Source organism: Macaca thibetana, chromosome 11 (assembly GCF_024542745.1).
Source record: "Macaca thibetana thibetana isolate TM-01 chromosome 11, ASM2454274v1, whole genome shotgun sequence".
In the NCBI taxonomy this organism is placed as follows: Eukaryota; Metazoa; Chordata; class Mammalia; order Primates; family Cercopithecidae; genus Macaca; species Macaca thibetana.
In genome coordinates this window covers 117,418,454-117,432,947 of record NC_065588.1, presented here as the reverse complement: position 1 = coordinate 117,432,947, position 14,494 = coordinate 117,418,454, and the positions used below count along the sequence as shown (strand labels likewise).

At 46.1% G+C, this 14,494-nt stretch overlaps 1 protein-coding gene and 1 non-coding gene across 2 annotated transcripts in view; both read right to left on the bottom strand.

The window, feature by feature from the left end:
* Window positions 1–14,494, bottom strand: part of P2RX4 (purinergic receptor P2X 4) — a 341,582-nt gene that overhangs the window by 130,132 nt on the left and 196,956 nt on the right. The window lies entirely within an intron of this gene.
* Window positions 774–908, bottom strand: LOC126931889 (small nucleolar RNA SNORA70). The gene has a single exon (XR_007717997.1). It is a non-coding gene; the product is annotated as a small nucleolar RNA SNORA70 (small nucleolar RNA).

The window sequence follows — 14,494 nt, the reverse complement described above, 5'->3', positions numbered from 1 at the left end:
TCTGCCAGGCCACTGCTGATGTTCACTTAAAGCCCCAGGGCTCTTCAGGCAGCCTGTGATGAATGCTATCAGGCCTGTGACTCATCCTTCAGGGCAGTGGGCTCCCCTTGGCCCAGGGCAAGTCCGCAAATGCTGACCAACAGCCTAGGCCTGTACTCAGGGACCCCAAAAGGCTGCTTGGTGCTCCACCCGACTGTGGCTGAGCTGGTACCTAAGGGGCAAGACAGGTCCCATTTACTCTTCCTCCTGCTTTTCTCAAACAGAAGGCATCTTTCACTGTAGCCGCCACAGCTGGGAATGTGCTGGGTCACACCTGAAGCCAGCATGTCTCAGAGCCCAGTGCCCACCGGTGGACAGGAAGTAGGATTTAGTGGTGAGTGTTAAGAAGCGGCAGCACAATGGAAGCCCTCATGAGTGCAGGGCCCACTACTTGTCCAGAGGGCCACAATGGGGATGTACTCGTGAGACGTACACACATCTCAGATGAGCCACTTCTCAGCCACCGTGTCTTCAAATTCATCTTCATTGACCTTGGTGAAGCCCCACTTCTGTGAGATGTGGATCTTCTGGCGGCCAGGGAACTTGAACTTGGCTGTGAGCAGGGCCTTAACTACATGCTCCTTGTTCTCCGGGTTCAAGGCGGATGGACATGATAACTTGGCCAATGTGAACCCCAGCCACAGTGCCCTGGGGCTTTCCAAAAGCACCTTGCGTATCTGTTTGGAGCCTACACTGGGGTAGTGCAAGGTCAGACACGAACATCCATCTGAAGGGCCCGTCTCCAAGGTCCCTTAGAGCAGTCCATACAAGAAACAGGCTGCGTGCACCATCAAGGAAGCTGCTGTTTGCAGCCATTGCACACTGGACCCCCATGAGGCGAGGAACTCGGCCAGCTGAGTTGGCTGTAGATGCCCGCAGCATATTACCTGGCTATGGCTGTTGGTTATACAGGGCCCAGGGGCTCCTTCGTCAGCAGATGGTGAATGCTGCCAGGTCTCTGCTGTGATGGGACAGCACTGAGTTCAATGTGAAGTCCCCACGTTGCTAGCTCTCCCTCTCCCATGTGCACAGATCTGTCTGTGCCACATGGTCACTGCCAGGGGTGGGAGTGGGGGGTGGCCCAAGAACTCCCTTAGCTGCCCCAGCTAATGTCTCAGGAGGTTGTGTGCCTCTGATTTCACAGTCCACTGGTTGTAAGCCCAGCTCGACACTCAGGTTTGCCTGTGAATTGCAGTCCTGATGGCCTAAACTGCCCCTCAAGTCTGCTAAGGGCCCCAGAGCACTCCAGCTCACAGTGGCAAGGCTTGCCAGGACTCAAGCTCCAACTGCCAGGATGGGCAATTCCGGTGAGTGCCAGTCCAAGTACTCCCTGTGTGAGCCAGTGTTAGCTAAGTACACTTGGATTCTGCTTTCTGCTGTGACAATGCGAAGTCTCACAATCACTGTGCTCTTCCTCTCCAAAGCACACCAATACTCCATGCCACGGGGCCGCTGCTGGGGGGTGGGGGATGGGTGGCGTCAGCAACTCAAGACTGTCTTTCCTGCCCTCTTCAACATCTCTTTCAGAGATACAAGGTTAAAACCGGGTACTGTGATTGCTCACCTGATTTTTGGTTCTTGCGATGGTTCTTTTTGTGTGTTGTTAGCTGTTAAAATTTGGTGTTCCTGTCAGGGGTCAAATGATCAAATGATGTAGGTTTTCTTTCCTTTTCTTTTCTTTTCTTTTTTCTTTTCTTTTCTTTCTTTTTTGAGACAGAGTCTTGCTCTGTCACCCAGGCTGGAGTGCAGTGGCGCGATCTGGGCTCACTGCAAGCTCCGCCTCCTGGGTTCACGCCATTATCCTGCCTCAGCCTCCCAAGTAGCTGGGACTACAGGTGCCCGCCACCATACCCAGCTAATTTTTTTGTATTTTTAGTAGAGACGGGGTTTCACCGTGTTAGCCAGGATGGTTTCAATCTCCTGACCTCGCGATCCGCCCGCCTTAGCCTCCCAAAGTGCTGGGATTACAGGCGTGAGCCTCCCCGCCCGGCCAAATGGTGTTGGCTTCTATTCAGCCATCCTGCTCCACCCTCTGTGATTTTTTTTTTTTTTTAATTGAAAGGCACAGGCAAAGTTTGGTGCTGGTGGTGGTAGACAGAATAGTGATTATTAGCAGAAAAAGAAAAGAGCCCCAGGATGCTGTCTATATTTAATATGCAGGCCTGCCTCCTGGCTGGATCATATTGATGGTTCAGGTAGAGGGACAGGGTCGCCATATCCCCCCCCAACTGCTCCATGTCATCAGGGCTTCTCACGCGGCCCAGGTACATGGGACTCTGATTTTTCTTTTCTTTCTTTCTTTCTTTCTTTCTTTCTTTCTTTCTTTCTTTCTTTTCTTTCTTTCTTTCTTTCTTTCTTTTCTTTCTTTTCTTTCTTTTCTTTTCTTTTCTTTTCTTTCTTTCTTTCTTTCTTTCTTTCTTTCTTTCTTTCTTTCTTTCTTTCTTTCTTTCTTTTCTTTTTTTTTCTTTTCTTTTCTTTCTTTCTTTTTTTTTTTTTTTGAGACAGAGTCTCACTCTGTCACCCAGGCTGGAGTGCAGTGGTGCCATCATGGCTCACTGCAATCTGCATCTCTGGGTTCAAGTGATTCTCCTGCCTCAGCCTCCCAGGTAGCTGGGATTACAGGCACATGCCATCATGCCCAGCTAATTTTTGTATTTTTGCAGAGGTGGGGTTTCACCATGTTGGCCAGGCTGTTCTTGAACTCCTGACCTCAGGTGATCCACCTGCCTCAGTCTATCAAAATGCTGGGATTATAGACATGAGCCACCATGCTCAGCCAGGACTCTGTCATTTCATTGTGCAGTCCTACAGACATTCTCTTTCATCTGTACCTGTTTCACTAGCCAGGGCACCAGTCTCCTGAGGACTGCCTAGGTAAATGCCCGGATTAATTTGCTCCTCTAAGACATTTATAGACATTCTCTGTGGACAGATCATACACTCAGCAAAGAGCAGCAAACAGGTCTTAGCACCCTGTGAACCTGATACTGGGAGGGGCCCCACACCCTCTCATATCACCCTCATTTAGTCTTATTTATACAAGTAGCAAATTTAGGACTCAAGATCTGCCCTGTATCGATGTCTTTCTAGGCATTTTGTTGTCTGAAGTTTGTTATTTCTCCGGAAGAGATCATGGGAATAATAGCGCCTGAGGTCTTCTGTCACAGCGTGGCATGTCAGGGTCTTTTCTACCTGAATGTCAGTTTTGCTGGATATAACATTCATGGCTTACAGTTTCTTTTCTTAAATATGTACTCCATTTTCCTCAGGTACAAAGTATTGCTCTCAAAAAGGTAGATTCTAATTTCTTTCCCTTACATGTCACTTCTGCTTTTTTGTCTAGAAGCCCAGAAATTTTTATTTTTTATTTAAAGCCCAGTATTGTACTAGAATATGACTAATAACTTGCATTAGTCATTCTGAATAAAAATTCCATGCACTCTTTTTTTTAAAATTTATTTTTGAGACAGAGTCTCATTCTGTCACCCAGGCTGGAGTGCAGTGGCATGATCTTGGCTCACTGCAGCCTCTGCCTCCTGGGTTCAAATGATTTTCCTGCCTCAGCCTTTGGAGAAGCTGACATTAAAGGTGCCTACCACTACACCGGGTAATTTTTGTATTTTTAGTAGAGATGGGGTTTCACCATGTTGGCCAGGTTGATCCACCTGCCTTGGCCTCCCAAAGTGATGGGATTACAGGCATGAGCCACCGCGCCCGGCCCATGCACTTTTTCAATAAGCAGAATCTTCCAGTAAAGGTATGCTGAATTCGTGGATAACATACTCTGGTGTGCCCAATAATCACTGGGCCAAGAATTGGCTTTTATTTTAGTTGCCTCTGTTCCATGTGACTGTCAGCAGATTCTTCTCTTTGCTGGATCTAAATGGACCTCATTGGTAAAACTCTCAATTGAAAACACTTTATAGATTGATGAAAGTGAAGCCAGGGCTCTGTCAAGCCTTTGCTTTTTATGTTGTAGGAAGAGGGACTTGATTTCCCAGAGAAAGTCAAATCAGGGTCAGAATGACAAATTATTGGCTTTTTCTGTGTGTGGAGAAAGAGAAATTATAATAGATCTGAACAAGGTATTACACAAATGAGCCCAAAATGGGTCTGTATTGAATATCCAGTGCCACAAAACTAGAGATGAGTAGCAGAAGGAAAATGGGAAAATTCAAAAATGTGGAAGTTAACAACACTCTTTTTATTGAGGTAAAATATACACATATAATTTATCATCTTTACCTTTATTTATTTTTCTTTTTTTTTATTTTTTATTTTTGAGACAGAGTCTCGGTCTGTCACCCAGCCTGGAGTGCAATGGCGCCATCTTGGCTCATGCAACCTCCGCCTCCTGGGTTCAAGTGATTCTCCTGCCTCAGCCTCCGGAGTAGCTGGGACTACAGGTGCCTGACATCACACCTGGCTAATTTTTGTATTTTTAGTAGAGATGGGGTTTCACCATGTTGGCCAGGCTGGTCTCAAACTCCTGACCTCAGGTGATCTGCCCGCCTCGGCCTCCCAAAGTGCTAGGATTACAGGCATGAGCCACTGTGCCTGGCTTTACCTTTTTTTTTTTTTTTTTCCTTGAAACAGGATCTCACTCTGTCACCCAGGCTGGGGTGCAGTGGCTTGATCATAGGCCACTGTAACCTTGCACTCCTGGGCTCAAGCAATCCTCCCACCTTGGCCTCCGAGAATGCTGAGATTATAGGTGTGAGCCACTGCGCCTGGCCATCTTTACCATTTTTAAGTGAAAATTGGTGGTAATAAATACAGTTATATATATTCTTTTTCCCCCTTGTATCTCCCTTTCCCGCTTCCCTTTGCTGGCTTCTGGTAACCATCAATCCACTCTCCATCTTCATGAGATCTGCTTATTTAGCTCCCACAAATGAGTAAGGACATGTGATATTTGTCTTTCTGTGCTCGGCTTGTTTCTCTTCATGTAATGGTCTCCAGGTCCATCCATGTTGCTGCATATGACAAGATGTCATTCTTTTGTATGGCTGAGTGTTTATATGCTACATCTTCTTTATCCTGGGATAAAGCAAGCCTCCTGCTTCACCCTCCTGAGTAGTTGGGGCTACAGGCACATGCCACCATGCCCAGGTAATTTTTTATGTTTTGTAGAAACAGAATTACATTGTGTTGTCCAAGCTTGTCCTGAACTGCTGGCCTCAAGTGATTCTTCCACCTTGGCCTCCCAGTGTGCTGGGATTACAGGCATGAGCCACTGACACCCAGCCATGTTGGCCATTTTAATGTCTGCTTTTGAGAAATATCTGTTCAGATCATTTGCCCATTTTAAAATTGGATTAATTGGTTTTTTTGGCTATTGAGTTGTTTGAGCTCCTTATATATTCTGGTTATCAATCCCTTTTGAGATGGTTTGCAAATATTTTCTCCTATCCAATGGGTTGTCTTGAAGTAGGAGGTGGGACTTGATGCCAGTGGCAGGGCTCAGACATCAGACCAGATTGAGGACTAGCTAAAACAGGAAGAGGCAAAAGCACCTCTCCATAAGACATGGCCACCATTGTGCCGTGTCAGTTTACCGTTGCCATGGCAATATCTGGAAGTTACTGCCCCCTTCCATGGCAACAACTCAACGACCTGGAAGTTACTACCCTTTTTCTAGAAATTTATGCATAATTCACCTCTTAATTTACATATAATTAAAAGTAGGTATAAATAGGACTGCAGAACTGCCCCTGAGCTGCTGCTCTGGGCACACTGCCTATGGGGTGGCCCTGCTGAACAGGGGGCAGTATCTCTGTTGCTGCTGTACACGGCTGCTTCAATGAAAGTTGCTGCCTAACACCACCAGCTCGCCCTTGAATTATTTCCTGGGCAAAGCCAAGAACCTTCCCGGGCTAATTTTGGGGTTCACCTGCCCTGCATCAGTCTCTTCACTTCGTTGTTTCCCTTATATTTTCACTTGATGTAATTCCAACTGTCTATTTTTGCTTTGGTTGCCTGTGCTTTTGAGGTCCTACACAAAAAATCTTTCCCTAGAGCAATGTCCTGGAACATTTTCCGAATGTTTTCTTCTAGTAACTATGTTTTCATAGTTTCAGATCTTAGATTTAAGTCTTGCTGGGCTTGGTGGTGCAGATCTGTAATCTCAGAACTTTGGGAGGCCGAGGCGGAGGATTGCTTGAGTTCACGAGTTCAAGAACAGCCTAGGCAACATGGCAAAACCCCATCTCTACAAAAAATACAAAAATTAGCTGGGCATGGTGGTGTGTGGTACAGTCCCAGCTACTCGGGGGGCTGAGGCAGGAAGGTCACTGGATCCCGGGAAGGTTGAGGCTGTAATGAGCCAGGATAATGCCCCTGCACTCCAGCCTGGGTGACAGAGTGAGATCCTGCCTCCAAAAAGTTTTAAGTCTTTATTCCATTTTGATTTGATTGTTGTGTGTGGTGAGAGGCAAGAAATAGTTTAGTTTCATTCTTCTGCATATACTTATCCAGTTTCCCCAGCACTATTTAGTGAAAAGACTGACCTTTTCCCAGTGTATGTTCTTGGAACCTTTGTCAAAGATGAGTTAGTTGTAAGGCTGGGCGCAGTGGCTCATGCCTGTAATCCCAGCACTTTGGGAGGCTGAGGTGTGTGGATCACCTGAGGTCAGGACATGATGAAACCCTATCTCTACTAAAAATACAAAAATTAGCTGGGCATGATGGCACATGCCTGTAGTCCCAGAGGCTGAGGCAGGAGAATTGCTTGAACTTGGGAGGTGGAGGTTTCAGTGAGCTGAGATTGTGCCACAGCACTCCAGCCTGGGTGACAGAGCAAGAACACTCCATCTCAAAAAAAAAAAAAAAATTAGTTGTAAATTCATATTCAAGGATTTATATCAGGATTCCCTATTCTGTACTATTCATCTATGTGGTCTGTTTTTATGCCAGTACCATGCTGTTTTGGTTACTATAGCTGTGTGGTATATTTTGAAGTCTGATAGTGTGATACATCCAGTTTTGTTCTTTTTGCTCAGGATTGCTTTGGTTATTTGAAGTCTTCTGTGGTTCCACATAAATTTTATATGTTTTTTATTTTTCTGTGAAGAATGTCATTGGTTTTGATAGGAATTGCATTGAATCTATAAATTGCTTTGGGTAGTATTATAATTTTAACAATAAAATCCTTGCAATCCATGAACATAACATGTAATATCTTTCCACTTTTTGTGTCCTTGTTAATTTCTTTCATTAGTGTTTTATAGTTTTCCTTGTAGAGCTCTTTCACTTCTTGGTAAATTTATTCCTGTGTGTTTTATTTTTATTTTGGTGCTACTGTAAATGAGCTTTCTTTCTTGATTTCTTTTTCAGAATGTTCTTTGTTGGTGTATAGAACTGGTACTAGCCTGGGCAACATGGTGAGACCCCATCTTATCTCTACAAAATTTTTAAAAAATCTAGCCAGGTATGATGGTGTGCACCTGTGGTCCCAGCTACTTGGGAGGCTGAAGTGAGAGGATTGCTTAGGTCCAAGAGATCAAGGCTGCAGTGAGCCATATTCGTGCCACTGCACTCCAGCCTGGGCAACACAGTGAGACTTTGTCTAAAAAAAAATAGAAATGCTACTGATTTTTGTATGTTGATTTTGTATTCTGCAACTTTACTAAATTTGTTGATCAGTTCTAACAGTTTTTTGGTAGAGTTTTTAGATTTTTTCAGGTATAAGATATGTCATCTGTGAACAAGGCTTATTTGACTTCTTCCTTTCAAATTTGGATGCCCTTTATTTCTTGTTCTTGCCTAATTGCTCTGGCCAGGACTTCTAGTATTATGTTGAATAATAGTGGTGAAAGTGAGCATCCTTGTCTTATTCCAGTCCTTAGAGGAAAGGCCTTCCATTTTTCCTCATTCAGTACAATGTTAGCTATGGGTTTGTTATACATGGTCTCCACTCTTTTTTTGAGCTATGTTATTTCTATATCCATTTTGATGAGGGTTTTTAATATGCTAAACTTTACCAAATTATTTTCCAGCATTTATTGAAATAATCATATTGTTTTTGTTTTTGCTTCTGTTTATGTGATGTATCATGTTTATTGATCTGCATGTGTTGAACCATCCTTGCATTCTTGGGATGAATCCCACTTGATCATGAAGCAGGATAGGTAGTCATTGAAGTAACCATGTTCTCAGGATGTAGTAACTGTGGTGACTATACAGTCAACACATTAAGCCTCAGTATTTGCATTGTAACTGAGCTCATTCAAGCAAAGCTATCTTCAGTAGGGACTTTCCCCTCTAGAGAGCATGCACAGTTTGATTTTACCTGTCCTCAAACTGACCCTTTGCTCATTCTAATAGTAAAAAAAACCACCCTTGGGTGGAGATTAAAATGCAGATGAGACAAGCAATGTATGAACAAGCATGTACAGCTACTGTGCATGGGCCAGAGGACCACCCAGAAGATGCTTACTACCAACACCTTTTCCAATCCTTTATGAATAATCTTGTAAGACTCTCATAAAGGCAGTCTTCCTAGTGCCAGTTTTTGCTGTCTTGCCCTTATGAGCAACAAAATTCACTCTTTCAGGGTGTACCATCTATTTTGCACCAAACTTTCAAATTATTATTATTATTATTTGAGATGTAGTTTCACTCTTGTTGCCCAGGCTGGAGTGCAATGGCACAATCTTGGCTCACCACGACCTCCACCTCCTGGGTTCAAGTATTCTCCTGCCTCAGCCTCCTGAGTAGCTGGGATTACAGACATGTGCCACCATGCCCAGCTATTTTTGTATTTTTAGTAGAGATGGGGTTTCTCCATGTTGGTCAGGCTGGTCTCAAATTCCCGACCTCAGGTGATCTGCCCACCTCGGCCTCCCAAAGTGCTGGGATTACAGGCATGAGCCACTGCGCCCAGTCCAAGAGAATCTTTTTCTTTTGCAATAAATTACTCTATGTTGCATCTCCTTTGCTGTGTGTCTCTTGTTTAAATTCTTTTAAACTAAGAAGACAAGATCCGAGGTCTTGCATCAACCGTCAACAATCATGGGGAATGGTCTTTTTTTTTTTTTTGAGATGGAGTCTCACTCTGTTGCCCAGGCTGGAGTGCAGTGGCGTGATCTCAACTCACTGCAAGCTCTGCCTCCTGGGTTCAGGCCATTCTCCCGCCTCAGCCTGCCGCCACACCCAGCTAATTTTTTGTATTTTTTGGTAGGGACGGGGTTTCACTGTGTTAGCCAGGATGGTCTTGATCTCCTGACCTTGTGATCTGCCTGCCTCGGCCTCCCAAAGTGCTGGGATTACAGGCGTGAGCCACTGTGCCTGGCCTGTGAATGGTCTTTTTGATGTGCTGTTAGATTCAATTTGCTAGTATTTTGTTGAGGATTTTGGCTCTATGTTCATCGGGAATATCGGCCTGTAGTTTTCTTTTTTGTTGTTGTGTCCTAGTCTGGTTTGGGTATCAGGGTAATGGTGGCCTTGTAGAGTGAGTTTGGAAGTGTTCCCTCCTCTTTAGTTTTTTGGAAGAGTTTGAGTAGGATTGGTATTGGTTCTTCTTTAAATATGTAGTAAAGTTCAGTAGTAAGCAAAACAGCATGTGCCTTTGGCTCCTGGAGCAGAGGATCCCTGTCTCTCAGTGCACGCACCATGCCTGGCATGGAACTGGCTTCAGACTCTACTTGTGGCATTAATAACTCCATTCTTTGGACTTTGCTCTTTTATATTTGCCTTTTGTAGAAGGCTGAGAAGTAAAAAAGAAATAACACTGGACTCACTTTCATGAACTAATTTCAAAAGCCTTTTGCTCACAAAGTAAAAACACTTCATATTTAGATCAAGGAAATTAATTAAACCTAATCAGTTTAAAATCACCATCACTAGACCATACTTTTTTATTTTTCTTTTGAGATGGAGTCTCACTTTGTCACCCAAGCTGGAGTGCAGTGGCATGATCACTGCATCCTCCACCTCCCAGGCTCAAGCGATTCTCCTGCCTCAGCCTCCCAAGTAGTTGGGACTACAGGCGTGTATCACCACAATCTATTTTTGTATTTTTAATAGAGATGGAGTGTCACCATGTTGACCATGTTGGTCTCAAACTCCTGACCTCAGGTGATCCACCCGTCTCAGCCTCCCGAAGTGTTGGGATTACAGGCCTGAGCCACAGCACCTGGCCTACAACGACTGCTTTGAAAGGACTTTTTCTCCATGATTAGGAAGATTCATGTTTAGAAGCTTGGTAAATAAATCCAAAACCTCTTCCCAGACAATGAGTTGACCATTCAAAGTCCTATTTTTTTTTTTTTAACCTTTGCAAGTCACCACATCAAAAGTAAAAGATATTTTTATAATCTTACTCTTTTTCTTATATCACAACTTACATAAAATGAGATGCACTTCTTTTTAAAAAGTTTTCAAAAGCATTTCATTGTGGTTTTAGATGATTTATAGGTGATCAGTTTGAAGAGTGAGAATGAAAAAACCAGCACATATAGGGGAGGGCTGGGGAAGGGATTTGATTATATATTTAAGTGATTGAGTTCAGTTCTCTCTCATTTCCTGGGCAATAGTTCTCTCTTTTTTTCAGATTATTCTGATCATTTCAAATTAAAGCAAAGACACATGATTAGTTCTCAAGTCCTGTGTTCTCATTAGGAAAAATAGAAAAACATGCAACTCTTTAAGTGAACATGGTGAAAACACTTTGTTAAAGGTCCTTTCATAGCGCCTTTGTCCAGATGTTTGGACTAAGGCCCCCGAGGGCATGGAGAGCCAGCCTGCAGGACAGAGTAGGATGTGCCTGCAGGGAAGGTCCTAGCTCACCAGAGACAGAAGAGGCAGACCCCCTTCTTCCAGGCCTTGGTCTTCTACATCCTAGCTCAGTGGTCATTTATTTGTCAGGCCCTTCATTTTACTGATTTAATAATGTGTTTAAGGCAGGGCACGATGGCTCACACCTGTAATCCCAGCACTCTGGGAGGCCGAGGTGGGCAGATCACCTGAGGTCGGGCGTTTGAGACCAGCCTGACCAACATGGAGAAACCCATCTCAACTTAAAAAAAAAAAAAAGCCCGACGGGGTGGCGCATGCCTGTAATCCCAGCTACTTGGGAGGGGGAGGATGAGGCAAGAGAATAAAACTTGAACCCACGAGGTGGAGGTTGCAGTGAGTTGAGATCGTGCCATTGCACTCCAGCCTGGGCAACAAGAGCGAAATTCTGACTCAATAATAATAATAATAATAATGTGTTTAAATAATTTATTTCATGTCTCTGCACCTTCACTCCATTTCTTTTCAAAGAAACAGATAAAAACAAAAATAAAACGTCATAGTTCTGGGCCGGGCACGGTGGCTCACACCTGTGATCCCAGCACTTTGGAAGGCTGAGGTGGGTGGGTTATTTGAGGTCAGGAGTTTGAGACCAGCCTGGCCAACACAGTGAAACTCCACCTCTACTAAAAATGCAAAAAAATTAGCCAGGCGTGGTGGCAGACACCTGTAGACCCAGGTCTTGGGAGGCTGAGGCAGGAGACTCGCTTGAGACCGGGAGGTGGAAGTTGCAGTGAGCTGAGATTGTGCCATTGCACTCCAGCCTGGGTGACACAGCGAGACTCTCCAAAAAAACAAAGAAGTCACAGTTCTACTTGACCCGGCAGCAGGCTTTAAAACCAGAGGCTTTAATTCTCCAAATTTCCTCATTTGTCAAAATGCAGAAGCCAATCTAAGTAAATCACCTAGGACGGCAGCAAGCTACATAAGTTCAGGGCCGAAATGTGATATTTCTTCTGAATCTCTCTTTCTTTTCTTACAACATCAGAGAAATGCATAACAAATAGCACCAAACCCAGGGGCTCCACATTTATTCCTCTTTCCGGAGGAAATAAATTCTAGCCACCATATTTCTCAATAGGAACCGACATGTAAGGAGAATGAATTTATTCATTCATGACCCATGTATTCAATCCTGATAAATATACTTTATTCTGGTCTTCAGTAGCAAATATGACCGGAGAGCCAGAAGGTCAGTGGTCCTGCTCTGAGCTGTGCAGGTGGGACTGTCTCTGGGTGGTGGGAGGCTCGGGTGGGTGTTTCTGACCTGGGCATCTTTGCCCAGAGGAGCAGAAGTGAACACACGCCCTTCCACAGGGCTTTTCTGCTGTCGTGGGTTGGCAGGACGGTTGTGGCTCCGTTTAGGGTCCGCAGCTGGGCAATGAGAGGACTGAAGGAGCCTTTCTCAGGCAGTGGCGTCTGTAAGTCAGCAGACGGCGCCCGAGGTCGCTGGGCCCGCCCTGTGTGCGGGTCTTTCTGGTTGACTCCCCAGGCTCTTGCGCGGGGACTCAACCCTGAACACGGAACGCAGTTCCTCCGTCTGAGACCTCCTCACTCTCGCAGGACGCACAGTTGCACACATGAGCCCCTCACCTGTCACAACCCACGCTCTTTCTTACACACCCTCCCACTCCCACCCACACCACCTCTCTCAGATGTATGCTCCAGAATTTTCTCTCTACCCACAGCCGCAGACGCCCCCACCGTACGTGCAAATGTGCACACTGGGTGCGGTAGATCCCCGCCTCCTGCACACGTGCACGCGTTTCCAGCCTTGCACTTTGTCTCACACGTTTTCTCACCTAGAGACCCCATTTCAGACACACAAACCCTCTCAGCCTTCTCTCTTGCCTCCCAACCCCTTAAAACGAAAATCCTTTACTTCCTCCGGAATTTACTCTCTTCCTGGAATGCCCGTCTGTCTTCTGGCTGATCCTATAGGTCAGTCCTCTCCTGCCCCTTGGTTCCAACAGCCCCTTTCATGCCAGTTTTTGTCACGTGCCTCTTACCACGCTGAAGTGAAACTGATCCAGCCATCACAGCATGCCCTAACTCAGGGGTCTGCCAACAATGGACCCAGAAAGGCTGATTGTTTTCCCCCAGCTTTATCTGAGTATGCTTGAAAAGTAAACATTGTATATATTTAAAGTGGGCAACCAGATGTTTAACACACATTGTGAAATGATCACGGCAAACTAACACACCCATCATCTTATATTGTTACCGCTTTCTTTCTTTTTTGGAGGTGGGGTGGTTAAGGATGTTAAGATCTACTCTCAAGAAATTTCAGGTATACAATGGAGTGTTGTTACACGCTGTACATTCACATCATCAGAACTTACTCATCTTGTATAACTGAAACTTTATACCCATTAAATAACACCCCATTTTTTCCCACCCTTAGTCTCTGGCAACCACTATTCTACTCTACTCTCTGCTTCTATGAGTTTGATTATTTTAGATTCCACATATAAGTGAGATCGTGCAGTATTTATTTTTTTTCTTGAGATAGAGTCTTGCTGTGTCTCCCAGGCTGGAGTGCAGTGGTGCCATCTTGGCTCACTGCAACCTCTGCCTCCTGGGTTCAAGCGATTCTGCCTCAGCCTCCCGAGTAGCTGGAACTACAGGCGTGCACCAGCACAATCTATTTTTGTATTTTTAATAGAGATGGAGTTTCACCGTATTGGCCATGCTTGTCTCAAACTCCTGACCTCAGGTGATCCACCTGCCTCAGCCTCCCTAAGTGTTGGGATTACAGGGGTGAGCCACCGCACCAGGCCGAGATCATGCATGTAGTATTAGTCTTTCTGTGCTTGCTTATCTCACTTAGCACAGCAGGTTCATCTAGGCTGTGGAAAATGACAGGATTTCCTTCTTTTTTGGAGCTGAATAACATTCCGTTGTGTAGACACGTTTCCCTCATCCATGCACCTGTGGATGGACGTTATTTTCCATAACGGCTGTACAAATTTACATTTTTACTAACAGTGTACAGCATTCCCTTTCCCCCACATCCTCAATAATGAGAGGTGACAATATGCTAGCAGCCCTAGCTCTAGGCGCCTCCTCGGCCTCAGCGTCCACTCTGGCGGCGCTTTAGGAGCCCTTCAGCCTGCCACGGCACTGTGGGAGCCCGTCTCTGGGCTGGCGGAGGCCAGAGCCGGCTCCCTCTGCTTGCGGGGAGGTGTGGACGGAGAAGCGCGGGCGGGAACCGGGGCTGCGCGGCTCTAGCGGGCCAGCGCGAGTTCCAGGTGGGCGTGGGCTCGGCGGGTCCTGCACTCGAAGCAGCCTGCCAGCCCTGCCGGCCCTGGGCGTGAGGGGCTTAGCACCAAGGCCAGCAGCTGCAGAGGGTGCGCCGGGTCCCCCAGCAGTGCCGGCCCGCCGGTGCTGGCCTTGAGTTCTCGCCAGGCCTCAACTGCCTCCCCGCGGGGCAGGGCTCGAGACCTGCAGCCCGCCATGCCCCAACGTGGGCTCCCGCGCGGCCCGAGCCTCCCCGACGAGCGCCGCCCCCTGCTCCGCGGCGCCCGGTCCCATCAACCACCCAGGGCCTGAGGAGTGCGAGTGCATGGCGCTGCAGTGGCAGGCAACTCCGCCGGCGCCCGCGGCCCCAGCAAGTAACACACTACGTGGAACTCGCTAGGCTCCTGAGTCTAGTGGGGAG